Here is a 17,687-nt window from a genome sequence, read left to right as displayed (position 1 = left end):
TGTTCTCAAGGTATGTTTCATTAAGTTTGAATGTTTTTAAATTTTGTTGAAAAGTTGAAACTGTGTTTTGCATATATATAAATTTCAAAATTATGTGCTCTCTCTATCCCTGCAGTGGGTCATTCTGGAACAGAGGCTCACTGTATAAATACGGTCCTTAAACATCACTTTTTTTTCTTACCCAGTGCTTTTTTTCTGGAGTTCTCAGTTGTCCCTGTCATGGAGAACAATGAAAGACAGATGGGGTGGGAGCATTTTTGTCCTTGAAAATGATTGTGTCGTCGCTGCTTCTAGTCAAGGTAATGAAGCAGACGCTTTTCTCTCAAAATGCTCGAAGCCCCCGCGGCGGAGGCCATCTCGGCTAATGTTAAATATACTGAGCCCCGGGCCCTCGACCCAGTCGGTGTTCTGGGACGTCCCGCAGAAGCGGAGGGGCGGGTCGCTGTGAGGCCGGAGGAGAGAAGGCAGGGTGAGTGCAGGTGGGACATTCTAATCGGGGAAGGGGGGCTGTGCTTGAGAACATGTGTGTGTGTGTGTGTGTGTGTGTGTGTGTGTGTGTGTGTGTGTGTAAAATGGGGCTCAGGGGGACCTTATGGTCCAAGAGTTAAAATGGGGGTGCAGGTGGACAAATAGTGCTTGACGGAGCGAGAAATTAACTCATTGATAGATTCCGATCTGCAGAGGGAGATTAGGAGACTGGAGATACATGCGCGCACACAAAAGCAAAAAAAAAAAAATGTCAGCGGCAAACAACAGTCGCTACACAAAAGAATAAAATGTCATATTTTATATCTATAGATTTTTTTAAAACCACTGCTTAGGTGGAATGCCACTTTTTTCACATAACCTAGTCAAACTAAAAGCAAAAAAAGGATAGAATAAAAACAATGCATCATAAAGCAAACACAAATGTGTTAATTATGGAACATGTTCAATTCTTGGTCAGACAACACACATACGACATGGATTGATGTGCTTTTAACTTGCACCTTCTGGGAACTGAAAAGGAAAGTTATTTTTTTTGAACATTATATTTCCAGTTGACCCCCACTGTTCATAGGGGATAGGGACCAGGCCGGCCCGCAAATAGAAAAAAAATCTGTCTGCAATTGTCGCTCGCTGAATTGTGCGTAATGATGGTGTAGTGTAATTTATGCATGATATATTCCTTAAATTAATCAGCCATCTGTATTTTTTGTTTCCTGAATGGGCAACGGCCTCAAAAAAATCCACATTGGTCGGGCCCCAGAAGTATGCCAAACCACTTGATTTGTTGTTTTAGCAATACCAAAATTAGTTTGTAGAACTAGAAGCTCACATAGAGCTAAACTATTCATAAAAATGAAAAGAAATGCAGTTGGCATTAGTTTTGGGTTTTTTTTGTCCCAACATTCACTGATTATGAACAGATGGGAGATGCCATAATGACTCTGGAAGGGGCACGGGTTGCACTGATGTTGGAGGGACTCCAACTATAAAAAAAATGTTGCTGCAATTGTGTTTTTATCCAGATTAACCATTTTCTCTTTCTCTCATGCCCCCACCCCCAAAGGTTTGCTTTAGTTCTTTATAATGCTAACCATATTCGTACACTTTATTGATTTTATTTTTATAAAGATAATAGCTCAAGGCTTTTGCAATGTACAGTGTGCTGTACAATAACGTAAGATGTTCTCAAATAAACACCAACAACGCTAAAATGAGCATGTTGATCAAAGTGAGTATATGTTTGTGTGTGTGCGTGTGATAAACTGGTGATTTTGTCTACACTAGATCTCATGAATATAAAACACAAGTGTCATTTTAATGACGCACCTCTGAGATTAACATGTCTGCCCGAAGGTTTGTGTGTGTGTGTGTGTGTGTGTGTGTGTGTGTGTGTGTGTGTGTGTGTGTGTGTGTGTGTGTGTATTTATAGTGCTAATTATTAAAAGCAGGCACATTTCAAACAAAGGTTTGTTGAAGAAATTTAGAAACGCATTTTTAATTTTTTTCATAACATCTATTTTTATCTTCTATGTATACACACACGATATTTAATTATATATGGTATGAAAGCACTATATAAATCAGCATGTATTGTATTGTATTGTATTGTATTGTTACTAAAACATTTCAAATTGAGGTTTCAACACAGGTATGGGTTTTGGACTTCCAATTAGTCTTTAAAATCTGGATTATGGCCGACTGATCTGATCTGAAGATGAGCCAATCAATTCAATCTATTGAAACCAGTTAGTCATGAATGAGGGCATTTACCAATCTGCAGTTCATGACATTACAACCAATCACTGATTTTGCACAAAATACAAAAAATTGCTGAGCTGATCAAGCCTACTTTACACACGACACTTAAGCTAATCAACATTTGACCCGGCCCATTTTTTTCAAGGTACACACATTCATGGTTGCAGATGCTACAGTGTAGAATGAGAGCATGATGACCCCAAGAGGACAAAAATAGTATTTGCACCTCACATGCACATGTTATTTAAATGCACAACTTGAAACAATATGAAAATATATATTTTCTGGATATAGATACATTTCTTTCTGAGCTTGGCAACATCTCTGAGTATTCACACTCATTTTTTGAGAGTAGTTAAAGTGAAAATGTTCCACTTGAAGCAAGCCCCCCCCCCCACACACACACACCCCCGAGCCCTTGCACTTCTCAGCACGACAAATGAAGCAGTGCACAAGTCAGTCATTAGTGACACAACGTGGCTGCATAAACAATTGCAGAGTGGACCAGGGTCTATTAGCCTCAGCCCCGGCAGGGGGGATGTGGGTGGGCGGGCGGGCCGCAATGGCAGCAGCTGGAGCCCTGTGGGCAGGGTCAAACAAGACATATTTTCATCGTTTGGAGATGTTTTCATTTTGATCCGTGACATCACGCAACCGTCACAAGGTGACGTTGTCGTGACAACCATCAATGTACACTGAACCAATGGCATTAACGCACCGCTGACCAGCACATTGCCCACCCCGATTGATATTGAGATTTAGCAAGCGAGGATTCCGAGTCGTCTTGTTAACAGCAATCTACCATTCGCATCAAAATATCGATTATTCCCTTTTTGTTTGTTTTTTTTTATAACTGAGTATTACTGTGGTTTTAGTTTCAGTAAGCTGAGGGTTTTCTAATGCTGGTTTTCGAGCAGGGGCTAGGAGTTCAAATTAGGGTTTGAATCTGTTGTTTTCGGGGTTTCAAATTGGGGTTTCATGTCAGGTTTCGGTTTCAAATTAGAGTTTGAAGCAAAATTAGTGAGTGTTCTGGATTGGAATTTTAACTTAGTTCTAAAAGACAAAGTTAGGGTTTTAAATTGGGCTTTCAAGCCTGGATTGGGATTTAAAAGAATTTTTGTTCAAGACAAAAATAGGGTTTCGGATTAATCTTTCAAATTAGAGTTTGATGTCAGCGTTAGGGTTCTAAATTAGGATTTTAATCCAAATTAGGGATCCAAATCTGGGTTAGGTTTTTAATTTGGGGTTTAAATGGCAACGTTGTTTTTTTTTCTCAAATTGGTGTTTCAAGGCAGGTTTTGGTTTTTATTTTAGTATTGGAGTCTAAGTAAGGGTTTCAAATCAAGATTTGAAACAAAATTGCCTTTTAATCTGAGGTCATCATTTTAACATAGCGTTCAACGCCGGGTATCGAATTAGGGTGAGCCTTTCAAATTCATGTTCAAAGACAGAGTTGGGGTTTTAATTTGGGGTTCAACCAGTGTTAGGGTTTCTAGGTTTGAATAGGTTATCATAAGGATTTCAAGTTAAGGCTTCAAGACAGGGTTAGTGTTGGATTAGGCTAGATAGTTAGGGTTCCAAAACTTGGTTAAATATCTGTTTCAAGCCAAAGTTGGTGTTCCAAATTGTTTCAAATTAAAGGTCCAGACACTCTTCAAATCTTTAAATCCTGATATTTCACAGCAGGATTATTTTTCGTATTCATTAACCTCATAACATTTGTCAGACGGACTCAGCAAGACACTGTCCAGAGAAAAAACAAAAACAAACCCACCCAGATGATTATCTCATCCCATCAGCGTATCAAGTGAACGCGCGCAACTGCCAGGATCCGGGATGACTTCCCGTCGTTCCCCCTGTCGCTATGGTAACCACCGACTCCAGCAGCAGCAGCAGCAGCGAGTGCTAGCCCATCCCCCAAGTGGCCCCTCCCTTTTCACCTCCCATCCCCCTACTCCGTCCCGCCGCATGGCCACACCCTGTGACTACACACACACACACACACACACACACACACACGCACGCACGCACGCGCCCCCCCCCCCCCTCCACACTTTCACCAGTAGAAATAGATGAGAATTGAAGCAGGTCACAGTTTGATTGCAAAATATTTTGATAATTTAGATACTCAAATGAAGGGTCAATGCCTGGGGTAGGATTTCAAATGAGAGTTTAAAGACAGTATTAGACATTCAGGTTAATGTAAGAATTTATTTTGGGGTTCAAACCAAGATTAGGGTTTCAAATTGTGATTTCACATCAATGTGAGGGTCTCAATTTACAGAATTTGGGTTTAAAATGAGATTTTAATGCAAAGGTTAGGGTTCAAAACAAGAATTATGATTTCAAAAGAGAATAGAAACTAAGGTTAGTAATGTATGTTTCAAAAACGCTGGTTTTTGGATTTCACATTACGGTTCCAAGCAATTATTAGGCTTTTAAAAAAGGGTTTGGGTTGAGAATGAAGATAAAGTTATTGTTTCAAGTTAAAAGGAGGATTTCATCAAATTCGGGTTTTGAAAGAAGGTTGGGATTTCAAATTTAGGTTTCAAATCAGAGCGATGTATCATTTAGGATTTCATGCCAAGGTCTCTGAGTGCCCGTTTCACAGCAACCAGCTTTACATCTTCTGCTAGTGGAAATCTTGCAGTTCCTTATAAATGTACAGTTACTTTGTGCGCACTAATCTTCTTCATGGACTTCAGTAAGGTGACTTCAAGACGGCTCTGTTCACTACCACAACGATGTAAACACCCATTTCTATCTGCGACTATCTATGAAAATCCCAAAAGATAGAAAACTCCACCTATGCACACAGTTAGACTGCACTTGGAACTAGACTTGTGCTGGGCACAAAAATAGGGCCCATTGTCTGAATGTCAGATGAGTATAACAAACTTTGAGACATTTCACAATCGCCACGAAGACAGAAAGACATTTGTCAGCATAACTTGGTTCAGTTTCACCCATTATGAGTGAATGGGTTCTTGTCAGAGCTCCAGCAGCCTCATCACAAAAGTAGTCGTACTACAGTATTATGGTACAAGTATGTGTGTGTGTGTGTGTGTGTGTGTGTGTGTGGGTGTGTGTGTGTGTGTGTGTGTGTTAAAAGCATTCTATTAGATGCATATGAGGGCCAAATGTTGCGGAGGGGCTGTAATAGCACTGAACCCAATTAATGGGGGCTAACAGCTGGATCAGATCGGAAGAAGCAAACATTCCGCAAGGGGTTGCAACAAAGACGCCTTTCAACAGAGCATAAATGTTCCACACAAAAAGACTGAAAGAAGCAGAAGATGAATCAGAGAGGAAACTGAGCAGCATGGATGGAGAGAGTGTTTGGAGATAATTTCATTTTCTCCAGCAAGGCCTCCATGTGAAAGCACACACACACACACACACACACGCGCACTCAAAAAGGTGCATCTGGAAATGTTATCCCAATAGAGCAGCAGATGCTTCTAACAAGCTCTACAAAAACAATTCTTAAAATCCTCCACAAGCTCTTCTCAGGCTCCTCGCAATTTTTTTCCAAGCGCTATGCTCTTTCCAAGCTCAATACAAATTCTTCATAAAGCACTTCCCAAACATTTCCAAGACACTGCATCTTGTAAGCTCTTCACAAACTCTTCTGAAAGCTCTTCACAAGCTCTTCTCAAACTCATCACAAGCACTTGTCTTCACAAGCTCCAAACACACTCTTTCCCCAATGATCCTCCTTCACGAGCTCATCTCAAGCACCTCTCAAAACTCCTCCCAGCTCTTCACAAGCTCTTCTCAAAGCTCTTCACAAGTTCTACTCAAGTTGTGCACGTAGTCTTTCCCCTAGCCTCTCGGGCATAGACTCTTCTAGACATGCTTCTCTCACAAATGTCTCAAAACTCTTCAAAATCACTTTACAAAATACTTTCCGACCTCTTCCCAAAGTTGATGTCATACTCAACACAATCTCCTCCTGAAACACTTCACAAGAGTTCATAACACACTTCCGAGACCTTCCCAAAGCGCTTCACAAGCTCTTTCCAAACCTCTTTCAAGTTCTACACGTAGCTTTTCCGTAAATCTCCCTCCAAGTTTGTCTCAAAAAACTCTCCCTGGCTCTTTACAAAGTACTCTCCAATCTTTTCCCAAAGTTCTTGAGAAACTCGACACAAGCTCCTCAAAAAGAACTTCACAAGGATTTCCCAAACTCACAACGCAAACAAAACATTTCCTAAAACACAAAGCTCTTCTCAAGTTCTACAGTGCCATCAAAAAGCCTTCTCAAGAGTTTTCCAAAGCTCTTTATTCGCTCTTCACTAGCAATTCACAAGCTCTTCTCAAAGCTTTACCCAAGCTCTCCGCAAATGTTTATCCAAAGCCCTTCAGGTGTTTTTTCCATGCGTTTTCAAAAGCAGTCTCTAAGCTCCATACAAGCTCTTCACAAACAACTCCCCAAGCGCTTCTCAAGACTCTTCATAAGATTATCTTCACAAACTATCTTGAAAATTTCTGGGAGCTAAATTTAGATTTTTAGTGGATGCTATGGAGCGTCTTAGCCACAAGTCCTGTCTTTTTATTTTTATTTTTTAATCAAGTCATCCATGTGCCACTTTGGGGCAATAATTTTGTAAGATGAGTTTGAAATAATATAAGAGTGTTCTGGAATCATAGTTCTGTTGCCTCAGCGTGATGAAACACTGGCCACAACTTGCTGCCAGTCATTCGACAGTACTGCCAAACATGTCAAGTAATCCACAGAGTTGATCCTCAATGCCAACCTCCCACCACAAAACCTGCCCCCACACACATCCCTTTGGCTCAACGTCATCCATCAGACCTGCATTCAGACCAGACTGACCTGCTTTCAGAATCATCTTGAAGTCATCAAACAAATCATCCTGATGGCTCACGGACCTCCCCTTTGACCTTCCCGAAAAGGTTTTTGGGCCTCAAATAAAGTTACCCGGGAGGCATGGCAGAAATTCAGGAGTCAAGATACCAGTGGACAAATACGGTAGCTGGTCAGTTCAACAAAGGCTAAGATGTTGACACAGTAAACAAAATACAATGAAGGACATCTTGGCTATTCGGTGTCCACCAATCATCACACTGTACTGTGTCTGTCGCCGGCCTTTTGTACCACAATGTGACAAGGTACTGACTAGCAAAGGTGAATTGGTAAAAATTACAATGGTCAATATAAGTGAATCCACTATTAACATAACACGGTTTGAACATAAAAAATAAATATTGAACTCAATTGAGTACTCAAAGTATTGTACATAATTTTTTTAACAGAACAGAACAGTTAAAAGATTGAATGCAAATTTAATGTACTTAAAACTTGAATTCAATTGAATTTCACTGAAATGTACTGGACTGAATGGAAATTTGAAGCCACTTTAACATTCTGCAGTTTCAACATTCAATTCAGTGATTCTCAGCATGACTTAGATTTGTTCTTGATTTTACTGCTTGGTGCTTTCTACCGCCTTTATTACCGATTCGTCTTACTGTTTCTTGTGTATGTTAAATCGCTCCATGTATAGCACTTTGTATGCAGCGATGGCTGTTTGAAAGTGCTCTATAAATACTGTTGACTTGACTTGACTAGAGGGAACCTGCATACCATGAGTGGTTACCAGATTACTCACAAAGAAGTCAGCTGAAGTGCGAGGACACTGGTGTGTATTTGGCCTTCACAGACCGTAACAATGAGAATCGTCAAGCACCAACAAGACCTCCATTTTTTCTTAGCCAGGGGCATTTACTCGCCCCTCAGCAGAGCAAAAACATGCTCATGCGGCAAGGATTCTCCTTAACTATTATTGTGACTACTGTTGCCATTCTTATTGACCAATGCTAGTATCTTTGAACAAGATAAATGGGTTGGTTCGTTATTGTTTTTGGCACTGCATAGCCACCCCCACGCACGCCATTAGCATTGCCTGGCTCACGACTCTGTCCTGTCCTATCCGTACTCATTGCTTCCTCACAGGGTGTATGCATACTGTGTATGCCTTCACCGTTTTGAAATCCAGCCCCGATTGTAAATTGGTTGTCATCTACTGTTGAAGTTCTCTGCTGTTTTTGCACTGTTCCCTCTTGTCTCTGTCTGGGCTCTATCAAACCTCATTCTGTCAGTACATCAAACTGTCCTGTTGAATGCGAAAATGTTCCAGAACAGGTTTCTAATGAATACATTCACATAGATGGAAAAGGATAATGTGTTGGAGTCATGCACTTGGCTATTTCCTAATGTGTTGTCAGCCATCTTGATTTTCCAGACAACACTGGTCAACAATATTAAACACTTTTTTAAAAATCCGAAATGCAAATAAAATTTTCTGGAGGATTTTTTGTGTTGATTCCAAATTTGCCCTCATCCCATCAGGTTTTCATTATAATTAAAAATAATAATATTAATGCTATATGTATCATCTATCTCAACACGAGGACAACTTAATTTCCATAAGAGCACTATCAACATTATTAATGCAAAATTATGAGAAATGCATAGTCTTTGGATCAAAGTTGTTTTGCCATATTTCTTCCTCTTTTTAATTACATCGTTTTTGATTTTTTTTTAATTTGCTAACTTTTCCCTACACATGCTAGGGACTAAATGAGTAGAAATGGTTAATGCAGTTTCCTCATTTGTAAATATACACTTATTTCAACTACATTTCATGTCACACACACACACAAACACACACACACGCGCGCACATACACACACACACACTTTATTTCACAGCAAATTGAACACAAAAACAAAGTGTGGATGAGTTATAAGTGTTTCACGTCTAATTTAGGTAACATGAGGGTTTCTCATCCATTAATAAATCAAATTAAACCAAAGATAAACACCACTACCCTTTTATCAATACTCACTGCACTATTTGTTTTGAGACCATTGGACATTGCTCCGTTTTTTTCTTTTCCTGTGTCAATAAATGTAATTGATTTTGTTACATTTAAAACAAGATATATATATATATTTTTTTGAAGTGTGTTAATAAGCTTGAAGATGGGTCCATTTGAGCCTCTGAGGCTTAAAATAAGCTCCTGCTTCAGCCCAAGAAAAGTGGAGCAGGACTGAGAGGAAGTGAGAGTGCACCCCTGATGTTCATACCTGCTTTTGTATCATTGATGGGAGTAGTCATTAGAGCTTGCCCCCCCCCCACAGACACGCACACACATGTATGTGGCGTATACTGACTATACAATCACGCACATAATATGCAAGACCTATCTGTATAATGTACATACTGCAATACACAAAAAGATGCTTGCCCACCTCTCCAGTCCTTTGCTGAAGTCTTTCTTCTGCTTCCTCCGTGCTAGATGCTGCAGCGACACATAAAACACGCCCGTCTGCGTGCTGCGTCTACTCCTTCCTCCTCCCTCCTCCTCCTCCTCGCTCACTCATTGGCCACCCCGTCCAGATGACATCAGCCTCGCTTTCCTTCTCCATCTCAATCGCTCCATGTATTCCCCCGGCACCTCCAGCTCCTCCCCTCCTGTTCACCTCCATTCCTCCTCGACTTTCATCTCCATCCATCCCGTCTGCTCCTTCTCTCTTGCTCTCTTTTTTTTCTGTTTACAAGCCAGTGGAGGTCATAGTAATATCTTGTGATTTATGATGCCATTGTGTCGCCTACAAATCCACCTTATAGTTTGGAACACTGGACAATAAGTTCAGCTATGTTAAGTTTTTGGACAAGAGTAATTAAAAAAAAAAAAAAATCATCATCACACCAAAAAAAAAAGAAGATCCCTGCCCCCCAAAAAACAGGCCACACAGTAAGGACTGATTTATGTTTTACTGGCTTTTTGAGTTTTAACCATTCACCCTTGTTACCTATTGAGTTGGTACTATTCACTAATTAATTTGACCCTTTTTCATATTATTATTACTTTGACTGATTACCGCATGAGTGGCAAATGATAAAATATTGCCCTTGCCCTATTTTGGCAGTAGTGGACCAAATCTCACAGTTAATAGCTGATAGATAGGAGACAGTATAGAGTGGGGTTGAGGGTTTTGGTTTGTGTGCAGTCCATTTTGGACGTGGGCCTTCAGGGACTCTCAGCAACCTAATCCTCCTCTTAACCCCACTATCCTCTCATTGTCAAATATACAAAACTGTATTATAACTCTGCGTAGCATTACAGAGCAATGGAGGCATTTTACGAATTTAAGGGTGAATGCCATTGACAATAAAGCAAGAAACAAATTTAAACCTTTGTGTTCCATGACATCAACTCCAAACTAGCAGTTCCCAATCAATGTTTATCTAATAACGTGACAAAAACATTAAATAAAAGACATTGTACTCACCAGAGACGTATATTATACGGACATTATGGATATTACTTTTGCTACCTATGTTGAATCGACAGCTAGGAGGCAGCTAGCTACAGAGTTGGCGGACCTTTCCTCACAATCCCCAGTTTTCCTAGAAAAGTTTGCCTTGAAAATCAAAGATCTGACATTCATCCTCAACTGTATCGTCACCTGTGCGAAATTATGAATCACATTGTTTAAAGCAGCTGCAGTCAACCAATCACAGGTTGGAGTGTCGAATGAAAAAGCTGATTGGTTACAAAAAGAAACCGTCATGAATGTGCATCATGAATGCGATGCACGTGTGGTATAAGCCAGCATTTAGATTCAAAAGACCTTGGGCAAAGTACAGTTATACGGTAACACAAAAGCTGAAAGCTGATTGAACAACAGCAAAGAAAAAGAATAATAGACTGCTGGAAATGAATTAATACAATTAATCTACAGGTATGTTGTAACTGTAGCCCAGTTGTACTGATAGTGTTTGGGCCAGCACCAAAGGCCTTAAAGGCCCTGACTGCACAAAACTGGTGTTGGGATTTTTTCGTCCAAACTGTCTCACCCCAAGGGACTCTGTCTTTGCAGGGGGTGTCCCTGCACTTTGGAGATCAAGCACATGCTCTGATTGAAAATACTGTGATCAAAACTGTGAAATCTGCACCTGCAAATTCTATGGGTCTTGCAGGAAAATTAAAAATGCATGCACTGTTGTACAGGATGCAAGGAGCTTTTGTGGACCTGTAGGAACCCAGCAGCCCGGTCCGCATGGTCATTTTATGGTATAACCACAAATAAAACAACCACATGACTTGAACTGGAAATAATACCAACCAATGCATGCATCCAGATTTTGTTTATGTTGTGTTTTTTAAAAAAATGTATGTTGTAAATATACACCGGTATTTCTATAGCAGATTTTAACCCTCGATATTGTGCAATCCCACCACAGAAGCCTTTGCATTTTGAGAAAATGGCTTTTAAACTGCTGCCCACTGTAGTTGTCGGTCCACCAGCGGTTTATGGGTTACTTTTCTAAATTGATGGTCATGGTTGAGGTTGTTTATGATGGGGACACATCTTGTGTTGAAAGAATGAAAGCGTAAGGTTAGGGTAATTGGATTGATGTGTTTGTAAAAGTAAGTACAAGGAGGAGGAAATCTTGGGTTTGGGCATGTAGTGGTAAAATTTAGGTTTAGTTTAGAGGTAATGTTGTTGTGTCCTTTCCCAAGTTCCGGAACGTAAAATGATCAAGGATTAGGGTGTTGGATTTTATCATAGGAACTGCAGATGAATTGATGGGCTTGTCTCCTCATGAAAAATAACTTGCTCATCACCAGTCATTTATCTTCCTCCTCCTTGTTGCCGTCAGTTTGCCTTTCCCGCTCTTCCTCCCCCTAGAGCTCTAAAATGCATTTCTGTCCCTCACTTCATTGCGTGGGCACAACACTCCACTGTAATGGCCATTCAGAGCCATGTACTACTCCAGTGCTGTGTGCCAAGCCAGTCAAAACACCCCCGCACTTCCTGTTCGCGTGTGTTCCGGGAAGTCAAGGACAAAGGAGAAAGGAAACCCTGTATTGATCGATCTCTCTCTCTCTCTCTCTGTCTCTCTGTCTCTCTGTCTCTCTGTCTCTCTGTCTCTCTGTCCCTCTGTCCCTCTGTCCCTCTGTCCCTCTGTCCCTCTGTCCCTCTGTCCCTCTGTCCCTCTGTCTCTCTGTCTCTCTCTCTCTCTCTCTCTCTCTCTCTCTCTCTCTCTCTCTCTCTCTCTCTCTCTCTCTCTCTCTCTCTCTCTCTCTCTCTCTCTCTCTCTCTCTCTCTCTCTCTCTCTCTCTCTCTCTCTCTCTCTCTCTCTCTCTCTCTCTCTCTCTCTCTCTCTCTCTCTCTCTCTCTCTCTCTCTCTCTCTCTCTCTCTCTCTCTCTCTCTCACACACACACACACACACACAAAGCGAGCGGTAGAGAGAAAGTGATTATCGTAAGTGAGTAACAGCCTCTCTGACTAGAATGCTCAATAATAAGAAACACAATCCAAGAATAAGAACAAGAACCGGGAAATACACCATGTGGACAAAAGTATTAGGCCACAATGAATTTTCATCTATGAAGCAATCATGAGGGTTTGGGTGATAGCCTTTTTTAGTCTGAGGGACCTATTTTTGTTTCTTGTACAATTCTACTGTAGTGCAAAGCTCATGGGTGGTGGCATGAAAATCGCAGGGCACAGATAGACGAACAACCATTTATGCTCACAGTCACACCTAGGGACAATTTAGAGTGTTCCATAAACCTGCCATGCATGTTTTGGGAATGTGGGAGGAAACCGGAGTACCCAGAGAAAACCCATGCAGGCACGGGGAGAACTTGCAAACTCCACATAGGAAGATCTGTGCCGTAATCAAACCCTGCACTATGAGGTGAATGGCATGTTTAACCCTGCAGAACCCATGGGTCAAATTTGGCCCCAATCCTAAATTAGGAATAAAGCATTGAATATTTGAATAAACATATATTTTGGTGTTCAGTGAACATATAGCAGTCATTTAATGTTTAAGTCATCATTTTCCAAAGAGGAAAAGGGTTCTTGGGTTCTCCAGGGTTAAAAATGTTCATTAAATCAAATCATTGTTTTCATGTAAAAAAAATACAGGTGATTCTATGCATTTCAGGGTTTAGGGAGTCAAACTCTAACATTTCTTTTTGCCCGAGTGGTTTTGCCGCACCGCTGTAAGGAGGTCCCTTAATTCCAGATCTGAAAGGTGGCTACCCCAGTCCCAATGCAGAAATCACGGCCCATAAACGTCTGCTTGGATGATTTTGCTGTGGAAGATTTCCTTTTTATGTTGCACCACGGTGAAGATGTGTAGACATTAACTTATGTCCAGCATTTATAAGACAGCATGTACAGATCAACACACTTAGCCGCAAATACAAAAAAATGATAAAATAAATGTGGAAAATGTGTATGATAATATTTGTTGAAGACGTGGAGCACACAGTTCAAATTAGCAGCTCAATTGCGTCCTCTGGCGGGAAAAGCAAGCCATTACCTGATTACAAACTCCGTTTGTGGACACAAAATCATCACCGCCGTGAAACTCAGACTTCCTGGAGAACTGCCTTGGTAGAAACTGTCCGGTCACTGACTGCACTCCTGTTGTGCAAATGGACAGACAACAGGTGGAAAGAGAGCTGTGTGAGGTCCCATCCTGCTTCAAACAGTCTACCATCATCCCAGTTCCCAAGAAATCGGCAACATCGGAACTGAACGACTATAGGCCTGTCGCCCTGACGTCTGTGGTCATGAAGTCCTTTGAACGCCTTGTGCTGAACCACCTAAAGAACGTCACTGGACCCCTGCTGGACCCTCTCCAGTTTGCCTACTGGGCAAACAGGTCTGTGGAAGACGCAGTCAACATAGGTCTGCACCAGTGGCGTGCGGTGAGGTTCATGGTTGGTGAGGCACCGACTCCTTTAGTGTCAGATTTACAAATGTATCAACCAAAAACAGTAGCTTATTCAATTGGCTACTGGTTATTTCATATCCAAAATTTGACCCCATGGGTAAAAATACAATATTCTATTGTATTTTTCTTAGACTAATCTATTTTGTTATAAGATTTTGACAGGCTCTGCAGTTTGGTGTCATCAAAATGTTGTGACATCTCATTAAATTTTGTACAGTCGACCAAACCGAGGAAAGCTAGCTCACAAAATGTTTACCATAATCTTGTAGAACATTTGTTTTCTCTCATCTCTGACCAACTGATTGCTTCCACTGTTGTTTCGGCCAAGTGTGCTGCATTTCTGCTCAAATCGCTCATACAGTGTGTTAAAGTCCCGTCTCATGCGTTCAACAACTCCGATGGTGTCGTGGGTTCGCGCACAACAATATCCAATGTCCATGACTTTGTTTTGCAGCACTCTAAAAAGTGCATCAGTTTCACTGAAAATGCCCTCATATGCCATCATTAAAAAACATGTCGATGCTTTTGACAGCCATCGATCATATCCAGTGACCATCATTTGAGTATCATTGTCCTAGCGATCAGGATCATATGTTTGCGCTACTAGTTTTTTAACACAGCTGTTTTCTCCAACACTTCCAAGACATACGCAGCTACAGCAGGGGCTCGCCTATCATCACTTACGTCATCAAATCCTAAAAATGCTTCCATCACTACAGCCCACTTCACTTTTGGCAACATAGCGCAAAATAACAGATCTGTGCTTTGTTTGGGATATCCGTAGTCTCGTCCAACTCTATGGAAACAAATGGGGCAGCATTGATCTCCCTTTTTAGATCATTTATTATCACATCCAACCAACCAAAAGTTGTAAAAATATCACGGTTAAGAGTAAAGTATGAGCCTTAATGGAGACTTCTTCTTACTTTTTCTTTTCTGATTGATATAAAAATGATTTAGTAGATACAAACACATAACGGGGTAGGACTAGATAAGTTTTTTACTTCATCCTACTCCCTTGAACATAATAACTGTGTTGAATGAAGACTGATTTCTTTCTTTTTACTTTTTTATCTACCTTCTGTCAAATTATTACTGTATATGTTTTATGTTCAATAAACAAACAAACATCACCGAAAGCTTAAATTATATCGTTCTGTATTCTATTAGACAAGCCAGAAAGCACACTGGATGAGTCCAAATGTCTAGCTAACCTCTCATCTTTCTCATCAAAAGCATGTGATAGTTCTACATAATCGCCACGATTAGAAGAGCTTGCCCTCTCGTCGTGACCACGAAATGCTCCCGTTTAGCGAAAAAGCAGGTTGCATGAATGAGGTCTTTCACAATCTCTCGGTTTTCCCTTACCTTGGCATTGCGGATGCTAACGTTGAGCCTCCGCTGTTCGTTCAATGCCAAATCGATCCTTGCGCTTTTCATATCACAATATCCAGACAAGTTAAGAACAAAAGGCTGGGAAAACAGTAAAGACGTGTTTTCGAAGGACAGCCACATCACCGTTCTTTTCGGCTGTACCACTCCGTTTGAAAAGTTGTCCGGGCTGTCCCATAGTTTGAAGCAAACCTTTTCACTCCGGCGTTGGTCTACCTGTGTTAATCACGTCCACTTTTGACTGAAAGTCCAGTTTTGAGAAGTTTTTAAGCTTCGATATATAATCCTTTTCTTCCATTTTGGCTGTCCGACGTTGCAAATTTTAAAAAGGATCGCACTTGACTCGCCTGGCACCTCTGCGCAGAAGAACAGCGCAACGTACCCGTTTGCTCACGTACGCCCTCTTAATTGCGGCAGACCTATGCCTTTTCACTGCGGTTTTATGTCACAAAAAAAACATTAAACTTTAATGGTTTAAAAACATTAGCCAGACTTAGGAAAAGCAGATCAAATAAATGTATCTGCAAATGTTATATTGCTGATGTGCAGATGTACGGCAAGCAGGACGTGTCATTTGCATGTATCAACCCAGTTTGTGATGATTGCGCAATGCAATGCGCGTTCAGAGGTGCGGCACTGCCTCACCTGCCTCCCCTGACCGCACGTCCCTGGTCTGCACTACATCCTCAAGCACCTCGACAGCACAGGGACCTCCGCAAGGATTCTGTTTGTGGATTTCAGCTCTGCGTTCAACACCATCATCCCGGAACTCCTCACCCCCAAACTACTCCACCTCGGTGTGTCCCCTACGATCTGCCAGTGGATCCAAAGCTTCCTGACGGGACGGACACAACAGGTGAGACTGGGAGCAACAACATCATCAATACGCACTACCAGCAGTGGAGCCCCACAGGGATGTGTCCTCTCTCCACTGCTCTTCTCTCTCTACACAAACGTTTGCACCTCAACAGATCCAGCTGTCAAACTCATAAAGTTCGCAGACAACACCACGGTCATCGGTCTCATCAAAGACGGCGACGAGTCTGCGTACCGCCAACAAGTGGAGCAGCTGGAGCTCTGGTGCGGCCGACACAACCTAGGGCTGAACACACTCAAGACTGTAGAGATGATCGTGTACTTCAGGAAACATTCTTCTCCTCAGTTTCCCCTCACACTATCCAACTGAATCACAGTTTCCCAGGATATGAAGTGGGAAGTCAACACCATCTCCATCCTGAAAAGGGCCCGGCAGCGGATGTACTTCCTGAGGCTGCTGAGGAAGCATGGCCTGCCACAGGAGGTGCTACGATAGTTCTACACGGCAGTCATCGAATCAATCCTGTGTTCTTCCATCACGGTTTGGTTTGGGGCCGCCACAAAAAAGGACAAAATCCGACTTCAACGGACAGTTAGGACGTCAGAAAAAATCGTTGGCACCGCCCTACCCTACAGATGCATGCGCACCAAATCCAGTAGACACTTAAACAGCTTCTTCCCTCTAGCCATTAACTCCTTAAACAGTCACTGACATAGTCACTCTTCTTGCACCACAAAATGGTACTACAAAACTACTGGTTACTCTAAAATGGTTCAATGATTTTGTTGTTTACGATGATAAGAGTGCAGCGTGTTATACCGGAGACAAATTCCATGTGTGTTCTACATACTTGGCCAATAAAGATGATTCTGATTCTGATTCTGATTCTGATTCTGAGAGGCCAGACTCTGACATGTTAATTACTTCTAACCCAAGGGCAAGCTTCTGTTTTGACCACTTCAGGTTTGCAGTCTTTTCTGTGTGAGCTGCTCTCCCTGGATGTCGCTCTCGGTCAGGGAACACCAGCTGATTTTAATAGCCATAAAAAAAGCATAAGCAGCAGTGGAGCATCAGCAAAATAACAAACAGCAATTATGGTAGTTAAGCTAGTTTTTCAGGCAGTGCAGACAATTAAGGTAACAGATACCTTTTCAAGCTGTGCAGGCAGACGGTATTCATACCTGTCAACTTTTCGGAGCGCCAACCTGTATAAACTACCAAAAAAAAAATCTATATAAAGAGCAAAAAAATGCTTATAACATACCAAAGCATTTTTTTTATATGTCAAAATAACGGCAGAAAAAAACCACGAAATTTTCAATGACATTTACTAAGGATATCCGTTGGAGCACTGGTTGTATTATCCTTTGTAAATTTCATCATACTTGGCTGCTTTTGTGAATCTCGGGCATTCCTTTGGTGCAAGTTAGACTTCA

The sequence above is a fragment of the Hippocampus zosterae genome, chromosome 2 (assembly GCF_025434085.1).
Source record: "Hippocampus zosterae strain Florida chromosome 2, ASM2543408v3, whole genome shotgun sequence".
In the NCBI taxonomy this organism is placed as follows: Eukaryota; Metazoa; Chordata; class Actinopteri; order Syngnathiformes; family Syngnathidae; genus Hippocampus; species Hippocampus zosterae.
The sequence above is the reverse complement of the archived record's forward strand: the minus strand, read 5'-3'. Positions refer to the sequence as shown.